This window comes from Carcharhinus amblyrhynchos, unplaced genomic scaffold (genome assembly GCF_965287045.1).
Source record: "Carcharhinus amblyrhynchos unplaced genomic scaffold, sCarAmb.v2.hapA scaffold_38, whole genome shotgun sequence".
Classification (NCBI taxonomy): Eukaryota; Metazoa; Chordata; class Chondrichthyes; order Carcharhiniformes; family Carcharhinidae; genus Carcharhinus; species Carcharhinus amblyrhynchos.
Window position 1 is genome coordinate 768,467 of NW_027649779.1, and position 16,781 is coordinate 785,247.

The 16,781-nt window shown below is 41.9% G+C and overlaps 8 non-coding genes across 8 annotated transcripts; 6 read left to right on the forward strand and 2 right to left on the reverse strand.

Annotated features, from left to right (window-relative positions):
* The first annotated feature begins 1,258 nt into the window (after nucleotides 1-1,258).
* trnae-uuc (transfer RNA glutamic acid (anticodon UUC)) lies at nucleotides 1,259-1,330 on the forward strand. The gene has a single exon. It is a non-coding gene; the product is annotated as a tRNA-Glu (tRNA).
* A 389-nt stretch (nucleotides 1,331-1,719) lies between these two features.
* Nucleotides 1,720-1,792, forward strand: trnav-cac (transfer RNA valine (anticodon CAC)). Its single transcript has one exon. It is a non-coding gene; the product is annotated as a tRNA-Val (tRNA).
* Nucleotides 1,793-3,129: 1,337 nt separating this feature from the next.
* On the reverse strand, nucleotides 3,130-3,202 carry trnat-ugu (transfer RNA threonine (anticodon UGU)). The gene has a single exon. It is a non-coding gene; the product is annotated as a tRNA-Thr (tRNA).
* A 1,044-nt stretch (nucleotides 3,203-4,246) lies between these two features.
* On the forward strand, nucleotides 4,247-4,319 carry trnak-cuu (transfer RNA lysine (anticodon CUU)). Its single transcript has one exon. It is a non-coding gene; the product is annotated as a tRNA-Lys (tRNA).
* Nucleotides 4,320-5,308: 989 nt separating this feature from the next.
* Nucleotides 5,309-5,380, forward strand: trnae-cuc (transfer RNA glutamic acid (anticodon CUC)). The gene has a single exon. It is a non-coding gene; the product is annotated as a tRNA-Glu (tRNA).
* Nucleotides 5,381-7,652: 2,272 nt separating this feature from the next.
* On the reverse strand, nucleotides 7,653-7,726 carry trnan-guu (transfer RNA asparagine (anticodon GUU)). Its single transcript has one exon. It is a non-coding gene; the product is annotated as a tRNA-Asn (tRNA).
* Nucleotides 7,727-9,601: 1,875 nt separating this feature from the next.
* trnah-aug (transfer RNA histidin (anticodon AUG)) lies at nucleotides 9,602-9,674 on the forward strand. The gene has a single exon. It is a non-coding gene; the product is annotated as a tRNA-His (tRNA).
* Nucleotides 9,675-11,994: 2,320 nt separating this feature from the next.
* On the forward strand, nucleotides 11,995-12,067 carry trnav-aac (transfer RNA valine (anticodon AAC)). Its single transcript has one exon. It is a non-coding gene; the product is annotated as a tRNA-Val (tRNA).
* The last annotated feature ends 4,714 nt before the right edge of the window (nucleotides 12,068-16,781 follow it).

Below are 16,781 nucleotides of genomic sequence, written 5' to 3' on the forward strand. Positions count from 1 at the left end.
GGAAGGGAAATTATTTGGTCTCAGTTTGTTGCTGCACATTATCCGAACCTCGATGTTAAAGACCTGTTATCATTTCTCTGATTTCATCCTCAAATACTTTCTGTGAAATAAGGTGCACTGACGGGGAAGTTCGATTTTGACACCGAGCATTTATTCGCATCTCGTTCAGTCTCCAACAGAATTTAATGGGTTTATAGGTGCAGACGAATATGGTTATTCACTATCAGAAATTTCTGATAGTAATGTCTGCTCAAACAGACAGATACAAGTAATACTGTAAGTGAACTGGAGGAAAAGGCGCACATTTCACAGAAGAATCACATGACGAAAACGACACTGCACACACTCCTGCATTCAATCTTACAAAAGCAGTAAGGATCAAAATTTAAATCCATTTCGCTCGCGTTGGGATTCAAACCCGCACCTCCACGGAGATTGGAGCCTTAGACCGCTCGGCCATACAACCACATTGACGTATGTCACAATCATATTATTTAATGGAAATGTTACTGAAATTCGCTTAAAGAAATGGAGTTGGGAAAGGCCATCGGGAGGATTGAGCCTGATCCTTCTCTGAATCAGGGCAGCCTGAACTGTGTAACAAACAGAAATCATCTCACTTTAGAAACACAATGAACTGCACTGAAGGGACACCATCATTTAAACTGCCCTTAAGCTTGTCGTTTCTTAATTTCCTGTTGCTCTGTTTTTTGAAGGGAAGTAGTGGGGGCGTGGAGATGGCCTTCGCGTGATATTCGTCTCCATCGAGTATACACTGAAGGCTCTGAAGAAGATGTCTCAGCTTCTGAACTCTGGGGACTTACTGGGGGTGGGAGAACACTCTGACTGCCGGGTCCCGGAGTAACAAGGTAACACTGAGCTGGTGATGGCGGAACCCGGGTGTTCCAATGGTGCAACGCCATCGTTTTCACCACCATGGGCTTGATGACAGGTATCAAGTGTGGAAATAAGCAGAGTATGTTTTTATAATGAGAAACCTGCCTATTGTGTGACGGAAGAGAACGAAGAGAAAGGCTAAAATGATGATGATCCGCTGATTGGGAAAGTCACTTTCAGCTTCCCTGTGGGATCAGTGGTTTGGATTCTGCACTGTGGCCACAAGTTTATATCACTTGTGTGTGATATAAACATGGCAATGTGAAGAAGAAACTTGTATTTGGTGAATAAAAAGACAGAAACAGAACAAAAGGCAGGTGGTTCACGGATAAATTAATATTTTATAAAGCATTTATCAGCTTCCCTGGTGGTCTCGTGGTTAGGATTCGGCGCTTTCACCGCCGTGGCCCGGGTTCGATTCTCGGTCAGGGAATGTAGATTTATTGCGGTACAACAATCCTGTGTTACTTCCAGTTCTGGAGGGATCAGGGAGATTTCCTCTTCAGTACCTGAATTGGAAATGTCAGATTTAAAGAACAAAGAAATAAGGGAGCGACAGGGTACAAAATGCGAATGATTATCGGAAGAAAGATGAAAATGATGCATTAATGAATGGACAGAAATCATTTCTCCCTTAGATATTTGCCAGACGAACGCTTTTCAATTTTGATGTGAGGGATAAGTTGTACAATCAGATTGAAAGTAACGGTTATCTTCCTGAATTCAGTGACATGGGCTCTCAGTCGAACCATCGGAACCTGTAGCAACACAGCCTAGTTGAACATTGCAGGCAGGCAGATTTGCTTTCTGGTGTTTCCAGATGTTTCTGTAGTGTAGCGGTTATCACGTTCGCCTCACACGCGAAAGATCCCCGGTTCGAAGCCAGGCAGAAACAATCGTTAAGCTTTCTTATGTTGGGGAAGGGAAAATTGTTTGATTTCAATTTACTGCTCAACATTATCCGAACCTCGGTGTTAGAAAACATGTTATCATTGCTCTGACATCACCTTCAAATACTTCCTGTGAAATAAGGTGCACTGAGGGGAAAGTTCGATTTTGACAACGAGCATTTATTCCCATCTGGTTCAGTCTGCAACAGCATTTATTGGGTTTATAGTTGCAGACTAATATGGTTAATCACCATCTGAAATATCTGAGCGTATTGTGTGCTCAAACAGACAGATACAAATGATACTGGAAGTGTTTGCTGTCTCGATGTTGTGCTGGTTGTTATAATTCACACTCAGTTACTGGTTTGAAAAGAATCATATTGAACTCGGAAACTTAACTCTGTGTCTTGCTCCACATTTGTTGCAAACCCTGCTGAGAAATTCCAGTCCTTTCTGTTTTTATTCTAACAGGAATCATAGGAGGAGAAACAGACCACTTGGGCCATCGAGATTTCCACCATTCAATACCATCATGGCTGATCTTGGGATACAACTTAGTTTTTCCACCAGCTCCCCAGATCCCTGAATTCCCAAGAGATCAGAAACCTGTTTATCCCGACCTTAAATGTGCTCGATGATGGGGCGTACATAACTGTCAGGTACAGAATATACCAAAGTTTCTTGCCCTTTGAGTGAAGTAATTTCTCCTTATCTTAGCCCTAAATGACCAGCCGGTGATCTGTGCAGCAGGGGGTTAGATTCCCGACCAGCAGAGAAAAAGAAAATCTCTCAGCCTCCAACCTATCAAACCGAATCAGAACTGTGTAAGTTTAAATAGATCACCGCTTATTCTTCTAAACTCCAGAGAATTTCATCACAGGACAACTCACTGACCCCAGGGAACAATCTGGTGAACCTTCTCTTTACCGTTTCTAATGCAAAGCGTAAACATTTTTAAATGTGACTGTCGCATCTGCGCAGAATATTCAACCTGGTTTCCACAAAATCCTGTGTAGCAGCAGAAACACCTCGTTATTTTTAAACTCCAGTCTGCCGGCAATGAGAACAAAATGTAATTTCCCTTCCAAATATCTGCTGCACCTACATGCTAACTTTAAGCATTCCTTGTACAAACGCATCTATTCCATTCTTAATATCAACATTTATATTTATCAGCTCGTCAAATATGTTCTGCTCTTTCGATTTCTTTTCACGACGAAGAATATCGTTTCGATTTCCAAATTAGCACCTAATCTGCCCCTCCACTCATGAGAGGACTGCGTTTCGCCTCCCACTCTATTTGCCTTTTTCCAACAGTTTGTATTAGCTATACTTTGGACGGAGGCTCCAGCGAGAATTGAACTCGCGACCTCTGGTTTACAAGACCAGTGCTCTAACCACTGAGCTATGGAGCCAAATGCTGCCAGCACCTTCCGGCACTAGTAAGATTATCAGTGGATTGAGGAGCAGGATGGGGTTTGAAGTGGGGGATTTTTGATGAATGTGGAAATGTCTGAGGTGGAGAGCAGGAAGTTAAAAGACGCAACTTGGAAGTGACATGATTTGACATGTGAGCTGTGTGTGTATCTGACATGTATGTTGTGTATCTGACATGTATGTTCTTCAGAGTTTATCGTTAGTGTTGCACCTCTGACTTCTCCAGCTCCGCTGCCAGTTCATCCAGCTGGAAGATTTAGATGTTGTTCCCTTCACAGACGCTGTGGGGCGATTGATTTCTGTGTTTCTCCTGAGAGGAGAGATTCACTGGGATGAGTCTGTTCGCTCTGGAGTTTAGAATAATCAGAGATGATCTTATTGAAACATCTGAAACTGGGAAACAGTGTGACATGAAAATCTTGAGAGGGTTTTTCCCTCCGCCTCCTCCCCTGGCTAAATTATTACGAACAAAAAAAAGGTGAATGATGTAAGAGGAGTTTGGAATGCTTGGGAAAGGTGAAGCTCAGAATTGAAAGATGTGAATGATGTAATTGATGATTGAGAGGGATGGATAGAAACTTTGGGGATTCTGTCTCAGAAAGGACAGCAAAACTAAAGGGCACAGCCTCAAAATAAGGGGGGGGGGGGTGCAGTTTAGAACGGAGTTGAGGAGGAACTTCTTCACTCAAAGGGTGGTGAATCTCTGGAATTCTCTGCCCGTTGATGTGGTGGAGGCTACCTCGCTAAATATATTTCAGACACGGGTAGATAGGTTTTTGGTAGGCAAGGGGATTAAGGGTTATGGGGAGAAAGCGGGAAAGTGGAACTGAGCCACTTCAGATCAGCCATGATCTTATTGAATGGCGGGGCAGGCTCGAGGGGCTAGATGGCCTATTCCTGCTCCTACTTCTTATGTTCTTATGATTCATTGTAAACTGAAATCTGAACAAACTGAGACACCAAATGGAAAAGCCATATTTTCTCCATGCATTTCAGGTTAAGGAAAGGATTGGCGTATATGTGCCCGGCTAGCTCAGTCGGTAGAGCATGAGACTCTTAATCTCAGGGTCGTGGATTCGAGCCCCACGTTGGGCGTTAATATTTTTTAGACTTTGCCTCATTCCTGGGTGAATTCCAGATCTCTGTTCCCCCAGAAGTGTCACGGCTCAAACTGAGTCCCTCTCTCCTTTCTACCTTGTTCATCTCACAGCTGTGAATGAAAACTGCCTCCAGATCACTGGAAGGCGGTGAGTTTAGCGCTGAACTTTCCGAGAGATTTTGTTCTCATTTATTATGAGTTTAAAACCCGGATCTGCGAGATTGTGTCAGTGGAAACAACAATCTTCCCCATTGTAATTCAATCACTCCAGCCTTCCATCCTATCAAAAGACTATTTGTTCTTTCCTCCTCCTCTCTCTCTCTATTTTCCTTGACTCTGTACTTGTTTGTAAACTATTAAAGCATCCATTTCTTCCAGTTAGGGTCAAAGATCAGCAGCCTGTATCATTCCCTCTCTTTCCCTCCACAGAAGCTGTTGAAACTGATGAATCTTCCAACATTTTCCGTTTTGAGGTGGGATTTGCAGCAACTACAATTCCTTCTTTTGGATCACAGTGGATCACTTTTCTCTGACTGAACCATAACTGTCTCAATAGTTAAAGGGCTGAGGTTTTAAATAATAAGAGCCCCGAATATGTCACCCTGTCTGACATGAAATGAAACAAAATGAAAATTATTAATTATTTCATAAAATGCTGCTAACACAATATAGATTTCATTGTCAGTATTTGTTGTCCATCCCTAATTCCCACTGAACTAACTATGTTGTTGGGCCATTTCAGAGGGCAGTTTAGACTCAATTACATTGTCTTACATTCTCTCTCCAGAGATGCCGTCATGCCTGGTGAGATTTTCCAGCATTTTAAGTTTTTTTTTTAAGTTCCGGCATCTGCAGTAATTTGCTGTTGGCTGAAGGAGTCATTCCTGTTCTATCAAAACAATTTTTTTTTCCCTCGACAAGCCGTTCTGGAGAATTTGAAAAACGTTGCAATGTATCAGTCAGATTAAGGTTACTGCGTGCATCTTCCCTGGTGGTCTAGTGGTTAGGATTCGGCGCTCTCACCGCCGCGGCCCGGGTTCGATTCCCGATCAGGGAATGTAGATTTTATTGCTGCCGATCAGCACAAGATATAGCAGGGGCTGAAATTCCTTCCTGATGGAAAACAGGAGCGATCATTGTGTCAGTTTGAACTACCTGGAGAAACAAAATAAACCCATTGGCCCCATCTCGGTAATTTATATTTACATTCCCCTTGCTGCTTCCTCCTGTCAAAATGAATAATAATACATTCTACTCCACTACATTTCACTGTAGCTCACCACATTCAAAGATCATTCGTAGCCTCTGCCTCTTCTATAGCTTCTTGTGGGAAATCTGCTGAACAACATTAGCTTTTCACAGTTCTGCTGTGATATCTGAGATTTGTATCTCATTGATCATCATTACTGTCTCCATTGCTTCATCCCAGGTCACTGTCACTACAGATATAGTCACACAGTCATTCTATCATCTGCAGTAAATGATATTCCCTTCCTTCGCTTTCAAATACATTCACCTCCAGAAACTGATTACATGGTGAGTATAATGTTCTGTTTAGCTGACAGTTTATCATCAATCCCGTTCCAGAATGGAGTAGCACCGTGTCAAAGTGGGTGGGAGTTGGTGACTCCACCAGTTCTGAAACCTCACTGAACCCCCGCGTATTTAGCCCCGCCCTCTCAGCCTCCATCGCTCCAACTCATTGATAAATGTCACTATTAAAACTAATGATGGTGAACTGAAGACGTGGAATCGAGATTAATAAATGGTGTTGGGAAGCGGCCGGGGGTGGGGGTGTGGAGTTTGTGCAGGGTGGAGGTGGAGAGTGGAGGGGGGGAGGGAGGCGCTGGGGGCGTGGAGTGAGGGGGTGGAGCGGTGCGGAGGGCATGGGAAATTCTGATGGATACTGAGATGATAATGTCCATGAAATACTAGCCCCAAACTCCCATTGAATTACATTCAGATTCAGATTAAAGCTCGGAACAGAAAATTGGATTGTCTGCGATTACACTTAATAAAATCCCGTGTCAGCATTCGACAGTGAGATTGGGATAATGAGCTAATAACTCAAATCAGTGCACAGTTAGTCATTTTGAGACTCTCATGCAATTTACAGTGTGTGTTATAGATCACAGTGAGTTAGAGCTCGAATTGTGCTGAATTAAACATTATAACAAGCAACTACATTTTAAATATACACAGAACGCAATATAGAGGCAGGGTTCGGCTGGATTTCTAAACGGACGAAGGAAAAAAAATGAGCGCCAAGGAATAGAAAAGCCAGCGAAAAGTAGATATGTGTCCAATTATAATGAAATATTATTTGATAATGTCTGGATGAGAGAATAGACAAATCTTTAAATCACTAAAATGCAAGGTTACACGATAATTAGCTTGTAATCGACATGTTCACTAGCCGGAAGGCAAGTATTAAATTCGCTATCCTTGGCCAGATTTCTCTGTGAATGTTACTCACAGAGATATTAACGCCATTGCATTACTAATTGTTCCCTTTCCATGGAAACAGGGAAATAATTATTCCTCAAACCTGCTGCACTAACCTCGTGATTAAAGTGATACAACACCACCATCTGCTGGCGGGCCACTGTAACTGCAGGCGCTGGTGCTTGTGAGTCTGGGAACCGGTTACTGAAATATGAATATTGAACGATATTGTCCGAGATTGGAGTTTATAGAAGGCTCTCGGCTGGCGTATTCGCCCTTTTTATAACCAGATACCGCAGATAAATCGTGTTCTTCATTTCCCATTGGAAGGTAATGTCTGGAGATTGAAGTTGAGATTATTTCAAACTTCAAATTGTACATTCGAAGCAGTTATCAGACGGTAATCAAATTCAGAATCTTAGTGGGTAAACATTGCTGCCCTCTGCAATTCGTTTGTCAGACATTTTCACGGTTTAGTCATAAAAAAGGCACAACGAATCAGACATTTACAGGGAGGCACACACACAGACACACACACACACACACACACAAACACACACACACACACACACACACACACACACACACACACACACACACACACAGGTATTGGAGCCTACAGAGAAACAGGGGGGCATACACAGATTCAGGGACACATATAGATGTAGGGGCACAGTAGATTCAGATACACCAAGATTCAGGCGCAGACATATAGAGATCCTCGTAACTCGAAAGATGCAAGGCCACACACAGAATCAGAGGTGTATACAATGTCTCAGCTTGTACACTACCAAACTCTCTCTCGTAGTTCCAAACTTTTCAATGAGTTGAAGCAGGCAACTGTTTACCCGTGAATGCTGACAGTGAGAAAAATAGCAAAATTCCGTCCCTGGGTGGTCTCGAATCACCAACCTTTCGGTTAACAGCCGAACGCGCTGACCAATTGCGCCACAGAGACTGAGACAACAGCAGTTAAATATATTCTAAACTAGTGTGTCAATGACCACAATTCTATTTCTGAAAACCTGTTCCAGAACTGCAGCATGACGGCACTGTTTGCAATTCTATACAAGTCTCTTTAGTTCCGTTGATCCTGCAGTACTGCTGGAGTGTGTTTCTCCTGTGAACGGGCAGGAAAAATGAATCCATGTCTCTTACCAAAGGCAGGAATTCAACTAACCACCAGTAGCCCAAATATCCAATACTTTCCACTCAATCATCAGTAACACCATTCACAACTGCACCTCCTTCCGAATATTGTGACCTATTTCCCTCAGGATTTACTTCCAAGACTGAATATTTCCCGTGTTTTCCCCCAATTTTGACAGCAGATTCGCTTCAACATACACAGTGAACGGAGAAAGAAGAAGCTTCGCATTGGCTGGGAACAGAACCCGGGCCTCCCGCGTGGTAGGCGAGAATTCTACCACTGAACCACCAACGCTGCGCTTGCTTGTGCCGCCCCCACATGGTCTCTCTTCCTTCACACTCAGCAGCATTGCAATTTCCTTACTTTGTCCTTTCGTTCCCCAAATGCCCACAAATGCTCTCATTCAAATCTCACACGCAACATCGCACAAGCCTCTCATGCTGTTCAACACCTTCCTTTCATTCACAACCGCATCTCAAACTTTCACCCTTCCTCCAAAACACAAGCACTCTACAACAGTCCCCCTCTCACACCGCCTCATTCTCCCAAATATGCCTCTGCTTTCACCACATCAGTCTAAACACACTTAAAACGTATTCAGATTATTTGCACACTGTCTCTTACACTCAACTCATATCACCACAATACGCATCATGCCAGTCTGCAAAAGCTTTAAGTTGCTACATTTCTTCAAAGCTGGTACCCAGTGCGACACCAGGCCAAACTTCCACTTTCAACACTTGATAACACCTATATAGGGTTACAAGTTAGCTCGGAATGAGTTAAAAAATAGGGCTTAGTAGAGCTAGTAGGGGGCATGAGAAGTCCTTGGCAAGTCGGATAAAGGAAAACCCCAAAGTTTTTTACTCTTACGTTAAAAAATGCATTAAATCTTCATATATCGAGGCCAGTCTGCGACATCTGAAAACGCTGAATCCTAACCACGAGACCAGCAGGATCCCATCTGCCTGATTCTCCCAGATACTGATTACAGGAATGTGCACAGCGCCAATTGTCCGCACTCACACACTCCTTCCTGTCTGTTAAGATTTGAAATTGTTCATATTTTCACATTGGCTTCCAGTGCGATGAAAGCAGAGCTGTGATAAGCTGATGTTGTTCAGTGGATTTACTGCAGTAAGGTTTATGTCAGTTCGATGCAAACATTGGTGTTTGAATGTGGTCAGTTACAGTGAAATTTAATGCAGTGGAAGGGAGCCTACTCGCTTTTACAGGAGGAACCAGCAAGGGAAATATAAATATGAATAATTGTACAACGGGACTGATATTTATCCCTGCTGTTCAAATTGGCACAAGTATTGATCCACGATTTTCACTTTTCACTCCGTGGTGTAATGGTGAGCACTCTAGATTCTGAATCCAGCGATCCGAGTTCAAATGTCAGCCGAACCTTGTTTTAATTTGCAAATACAGATGATGGATTGGCTGAAGGGCGTTTCGTTTAAGTTTATCACCAAATCCTAATCGAGAGAAAAATTTGACAGCCCGTTCAACTGCTGTTACTCAATTCAAGGGCAATTAGGATTGATAGTAAATGAATAAAGACAATCTCAATAATGGACCTTTTCCTCACAAGTAAAAGCAAACTTTCTGACAGTTCTTGTGCCTGAAACTTCCGAAACGTCGAGCTAATATATAACAACTATCCTAAGAATGACATGTGGGCCAGTGGCGCAATGGATAACGCGTCTGACTATGGATCAGAAGATTCTAGGTTCGACTCCTGGTTGGCTCAGTCCAAACCTTTAAAAGGTGTTCATAAATTCCTTGTTACTTTCGATGAAAAAAGTATTTAATATCTTTATACTTATTCAGACAAATGTTGGCAAGCATATTTTCAGCTTCTCTGGAGAAAGTAATGTTAGGAGATTGCTAATGAACAGCAACCGACTATCTTACGTTATTTTTTTCGGAAAAAAAATCATTCAATAAGATTAGGATATTAAATAAATGCTAACCGCAAATACATTTTGGACAAAATACAACATGTCTTTGAGAATTTACACTATTTTGTCAATTTTTTCATAAAATTCAGCAGTTCTGATTTTGGAGAAAGCATTTCAAGCTGAGGTCAGTGCAAAGATAATATGACTGTAACATCGAGTTTCTGATAATATTCAGCACCAAACTGAAATCATACAGACTTCCCTCACCCTAGCATGTTTCAGATGGTGATTAACTATGTTAGTCTGCACCTAAACCTATTAAATGGTCTTGTAGACTGGATGACTTGCTGACATGTGCAGGTGTCAAAATAGGAAACATTCTTTCCTGGCATTGCATCAAACAATTTATCATTTCTTATTTGACACAAAGCATTTGAGGCCGAGGCCAGAGCGAAGATACCATGGGTGTAACATCGAGATTCAGATAATGTTCAGGAACAAAATGGCCCGGCCGATGAAGGTATGCTTTAAGGTGCGAGGGGCAAGGTTTAAAGGAGATGAACATGGCAGATCGTTTGCACAGAGAGTAGTGGGTTCCTGGAACTCGCTGCCGGGGAGAGATTGTAGAAGCGGATGCAGTTGTGACTTTTAAGTCAGTTGACAAGTACATGAATAGGGTGGGAATAGAGGGATATGGTCCCGGAAGGATAGGGGGTTTTAGTTAAGTGGGGCAGAATGGTCAGTGAAGGTTTGAAGGGCCGAATGGCATGTTCCTGTGCTGTAATTTTCTTTGTTCTTTTTACAGCCATTTTTCTTTACCCAAAACTGACCTTCAGACCCTGTAGCTCTATATTTAACCACTCCGCTTCTAACATCTTCTCCAGTCACACAATCCTGTGAGATGTCCATATTGATCTTATTGTGGCATCATGAGTGTTCCACATACAACATGACTTGTATCTATAAATTCTCACCTTGAACATTGCAATTGAAATTTCAAGGCGAGCAGAGCCTTTTGAGCAGAATGGCCCAGATTCCCATCCCCTTTTAATGCGAACAAATTGTTTCTGATTTCACTACAGAGATTGTCTATTAGATAATGACTGAACACAGTGGGGTGAATGTGAGAAGCTGAAGTTTCCAGTTGAAGAGGTTCCCAGTGTCCCTGAGCAGCTGAACTGGGGAAGCCTTTGGGCAGAGACGGCGCTGCTGCTATTTCCCTTCCTGACCACCAGAGGTCGCAGTAACTCGACCGGGCGCTGCTCCTCCCGGTATCACCTCTTGCCCACTCCTGCCCGGCCGCTGCTCGTTGGCGGAGCATCCGGGTCATGTAGAGAGGCGGGGCCAGCCGCCATGTTGCCGTGACGTCACCTTCAGTCCCACCTCCCGCCGGGGAAAAAGCGACGGTTCAGAAATGCAGAAAGTGAGAGAAATTCCGCCCCGGAAATCCCGCCAGGAGAGGAATTAAAATTAAATAAAATACATATTTTTATAAAGAGGCAGGTAGCGGAACCGCGCATGTGCTGTAGTATTTTCCCAGAGCGCACCGCGCTGGAGTGATTGAAAAATAGACGGAATAACAAAAATGTTCCCGAATGGAGAAGGAACCGAAAGTCTGACGGGTGAGGATGTGAATAATAATCATCAAGATTCAACATATTAAAAGATTAAAATGTAACTGCCTGGGCGCATGTGCAGGAAAGGAATTTCCCCAGAGTGCACTGAAACTAAATATTGAAACATATACAGAGTACAATTGTACAATGAGCGTTGACAAGATGTCATCTGGACTCGAAATGTCAGCCCCTTTCACTCTTTATAGTTGTTGCCAGTGCTTGTGAGACTTGCCAGAATTTTCCCTTTTCGTTTCCGATTCCAGCATCCGCAGTAATTTGCTTTCATTACTGAGTATAATGGTTTGAGATTATTCGATGGAAGATGGAAATGACGCATTAATGAATGAGCAGAAATCATCGCTCCTTTCGATATTTTCGACACTGACACTTTTAAGTTTTGATGTTGGGGATAAGTTGTACAATCAGATTGAAACTAACGGTTATCTTCCTGAATTCAGTGACATGGGCTCTCAGTCTAATCATCGGAACCTGCAGCAACTCAGCGCGGTTGAACATTGCAGACAAGCAGATTTGCGCTAGTGTATTTCAAGCTGTTTCTGTAGTGTAGTGGTTATCACGTTCGCCTAACACGCGAAAGGTCCCCGGTTCGAAACCGGGCAGAAACATACAGTCAAATTTTAGCTTTCTGATGTCTGCAATGGAGCATTCCTTGATTTGAGTTTGTTGTTCAACATTATCCGAACCTCGATGTTAAAGGCATGTTTTCATTGCTCTGATATCACTCTCAAATGTCTGCTTGAAAATAATAAACTCCTTTTTGACGCACTGACAGGAAAGTTCGATTTTGACACCGAGCACTTATTCCCATCCTGTTCAGGCTGCAACAGAATTTAATGGGTTTCTAGGTGCAGACTCATATGGTTAATCGCCATCTGAAATATCTGATAGTACTGTGTGCTCAAAAAGACAGATACAAGTGATACTGTAAGTGAACTAGTGGAAATGGCGGACATTTCACAGAAGAATCTTTTTAATGGCTTTTCATCATTAAGAAACAGGAAAAGCCACTCAGACAGATGAGGGAATCGATGCTCAGTTCGGATCTACTGGACTTTCTTGTAAAGGGCCGGGTTTTATGCGCCTGAATGTTTCACACCCACAGTGAAAAAAGCTCAAGTGTGAACAACAGATAGTTCTTGATTCCCCTCCATTTAAATGTAGTTGACTTTGTGTAAAAGCTGACGACAGCCAATCTGAAAATTGCAATCTGTATTACCCGGAGATTTGATTCGTTCTGTTGGCCAGTTATGTTTTCAATTCAGTGATGATCAATATCCCTTGAAAGTTATTTGCTTTTGATTGAAAGCTGACTGTGGTCAATTTCAAAATAAGTACCATGGGTATGTATTTCCCAGTGATTCGCTTTCTTTTGTTGGTTAGTCATGCTTGCAATTCAATGCTGTCTATTTCAAAGATATTCAGTCCAGAATGAGGGCATTTCGTGTGAAATAAATGTATTGAAGTTAAAGGTTGAATCAAAGAACCGGGAAGGTGCAATGTGATTCGATGGGATTTTTATTCTCCGCTCATTTTCATGTCGGCAAATAGTCACGTTGTGCAAAAAGAGGACATGATGTTCTTTACGTGATCAGAGAGCGCCCTCCCGTGGACAGTACAGCATCGTAGACGGAAGCGGAACCAAAACCCGAGATATCTGCACTCTGAGACACATCCAATACAGGCACAACACTGGACAAGAGGAAACTTCCGCTCAACATCTACACTGTGAGCACCTCTCAGAGTTTTGAAGGTTTCAGTCAATTTGCCTCTTACTCTTCTGAACTCTCGTGGGCACAAACCTGACGTCACCATACTTTCCTCATAAGATAACCCGCTCATAGCTGGCAATAGTTCAATGAAACTCCTCTGAACTTTCTCTAACGCATTAACATCTTTCTTAAGAAAAGGAGGCAAGTAGTGTGCACAATATTCGAGATATGTCCAATGCCCTCGCTAATGCCAACATTTCCGATCTATCTTGTGTGTCAGCATATTTAGCATTTATATCTTCACTCTCTTCATCACTGCAGGAATCATCCCAATTATATGTTTCTTGACCAATTCAGCCCGAGTGTATTTGTTCAGGTCAAATCCAGTTTAAATAACTTGTTTGAGTTTTATGCTGTGTGACAGAGATTGTTTGTGAGGATATTTCTCTAAATGGACGTTCAAAAGTCATGTGATACGGTGCTGCACAACAGTCTTGTTCAATGGCAGAAGGATCTTGACACACAGGGTGCGGGTTGAAGTAAATTGGTGGAAGAAACATGGAGACATCACGAAAAACATTGTCAGACAGTGAGTGATCCAGATCTGGAATGTGTTGTTTGAGAGTGTGGTGCAGGCAGAGCCAATTAATGGTTTCAAAATGGAATTGCATATGGTCTGAAAATGAACAAAATGCTTGACTGTGGGGTACAGAGTGTTATTGGATGAATTACCTCTTCAAAGGGCCAACTCATACATGAAGCTTCAAAATGCCTTCTTCTCTGCTGTAAGTACTTTGTCAATGTTGAAAGGGAGACAGTGTCATACCGGTAATATTTCTGAGAGAGTAATTCCAAGGGTAGGCAAATTTCTCAATATATATATTCAAATCCACTTACAAAAGGCTTTAAAATGCAATTACAATTTTGAATTTAAAGTTCGTTTCTGTAATTGCGGCCATGACAAGAAATATATCAGATTATCTAATGCCCTGCAGAAAAGGAAACCTTCCATCATTCACCAGTCTGGCCCAGAATTGACTCCAGGCGCACACGTATTTGGCGATTATGTACCTTCTATGAGGGTCTAGAAAACCAGTAAATTCAGTGTATTAACGATTGCCAATATATGCTGGCCTTACCAGCTGGGTATACAGCCCATCAAAGAATAAGAAACAGCAACTGAAATCAGCATTTCACAACACCTGCAATAGCAAAGATAGTCCAGGAGATGGCAGTGAAACTGTGCTTTTTGGCACGACACGATACAGATGATCATCTGACTTATTTCTGTAATAGACTCAGTCTTTGTCCATCCTAAACGTGACCCAGTTTCTCTGACACGAAATCATTTTTCTGATTATATGATAATAATTCTCAGCTGATTTTGTACTCAACAAAATCCCAGTTGTTGCTATACTGCACCAAGCCTCATTTGACATTACACCGTTCACTCTGGCAGTTATGACAGCACGGAATTAATCCTCGTCTAATGGCATGGAACTCTATATCTCCGTTGTTACTTCACTGGATCCTCTCTCTCCTGATAATGTACCAGGATATGTTACTGTTTGCATTACACGAGGCTCCGTCTCAGTTATTACATTGCTGAAACCTGCCACATATAAAGAAACATTGACAGTATCTCAATCACTGCTGCACTAGTCCACCTCCCTGTTTATACCGAATAATATTCTGTCTCTAATTATTATTCTGTTTGATGATTTATTTATTTCTGCAATTGCCCCGTCAAAGTTTATATCAATCTAAAGGTTTGGTTTGAAATTACTGCATCGGCTTTGTCTCAGTTTATATTATACAATGACCAGAATCTGACAAGATTACACTGGGAGACAGTTCTATTGCGCCAGCTGCTCTCTCCTTCATCAGTGTGCCAAACCATACCTCTGCTCATTTTACACATTATCCTTTCTCAATTATTGCTTTATTCTGCATTGCCTCACTTTTTATTCCACTGGGTCACACCTCTGTTTATATCACACTAGATCATGTCCCTATTTTCTGTTAGCGCTGATACGCTGGAACCAGTCTCAGTTTAAATTACAGCGCACATTGACCCTGCTTATATTAGAATAGACCTTGTCTTTGTCAAAACTAAGTATGTCATGTCTCTATTTAGATGAGAAAACACCACGCTGGTTAGTAATATACTGTGTACACTCTCTCAGTAATGGCTGAACTGGGCCCAGTTCTTATTAGTACAGTTGCTGTATCGATACCTGGTGCATTCGGCTCTATCTCTGTATTACTGCAGAAAACCCATCCCTCGTTTATATTACAACAGGTAGCATTAGTTGGATTGGCCACGCAAAATTGCCCGTTATTTTCCCTTAAGAGTATGTGGATTAGCCATGGTAAATGTGTGGGGCTAACGGGGATAGGGCAGAGGGGAGGACCTGGGGTAGGACGCAGACTCGGTGGGCCAGATGGCCTTTCTTCTGAACTGTAGGAATTCTACGGTTCTATGTCGAAGAAATATCATAGACATTTGTGTGCTTGTGTATTTTATATATTGTATTTTCTAATAACCCCCCTTTGGAGAAATGATCTCTTTTAGCAATTCCCCTTCAGTTTCCCCAGTGATAACCGTCAGCCCATCACTGCCTTCCATGAATGCATGAAAACATCAAACAGTTCATCTGTTTCAACTGAAGGTCATTTAAGTTGTAAGTATTTATTGACAACCATTCGGTTGTGTGCTCTTGCATACAAAATGATTTCAGCCTCACTATTTTGTTCCCGGCGTTGACTTATCTGTCTTTAGGGATCTGTTGGAAAATGAATAAATCGCATCTTGAATGACGAGGAGATTATGCAAATTGGTCTTCTCAATGCCTCACTGAAGTTCCTGATATAGGACTCAATTGCGTGCTGATTTGTGAAAATCATGGTGAAAATGACCCTGGATATATAGCCGACAGGAGATAATTACACCTGTAATTCTCAAATTCCTTATTCCTATTAATGCTAAGGATTGAAAATCTGCTGTTCTCCTGAGAAGGTTCAATATTTTTATTTAACCGTTATCTTCATCAATTCCATGGTAACTATCCTAAATATTTTCTACTGAGTATGGGTTATACAATCTCGGTAATACGATGAATCAGGATCAGGTGTATCATAAGGGTGTCCAGACCTTATGTGATATAAATAGTGATGTTGCCGGGTGAACATGGACTGCAGCGATTCAAGATAGCAGCTCATCACCACTTTGTCAGGGGCAATTAGAGAAGGGGAACAGATGTCAGTGCTCCCCACACCCTATAAATGATTAAAAATTCTGCAGTAACAACAGAGACAGAATCGAATCTAATATAGACAGATATTCTTGCACAATTATGACATAAACTGACCAAGAGAGTTATGCAAAGCAATGTATGGGATCTCTAGAGTAAGAGAGACAGAGCATGATATCATATTTAAATAAACATTTCTTGTGCGTTTGATAATTCTGGAAAAAGTAATTTGTTCAATAATAATCGACAGGTGTCCAATGAAGGAAATCAGATACAGGTTCTAATTCACAACTGATTGGGTAACGCTTTCCAAAAAATAATCATAGGGAATTAGAACATTATAATTTGAATGACTA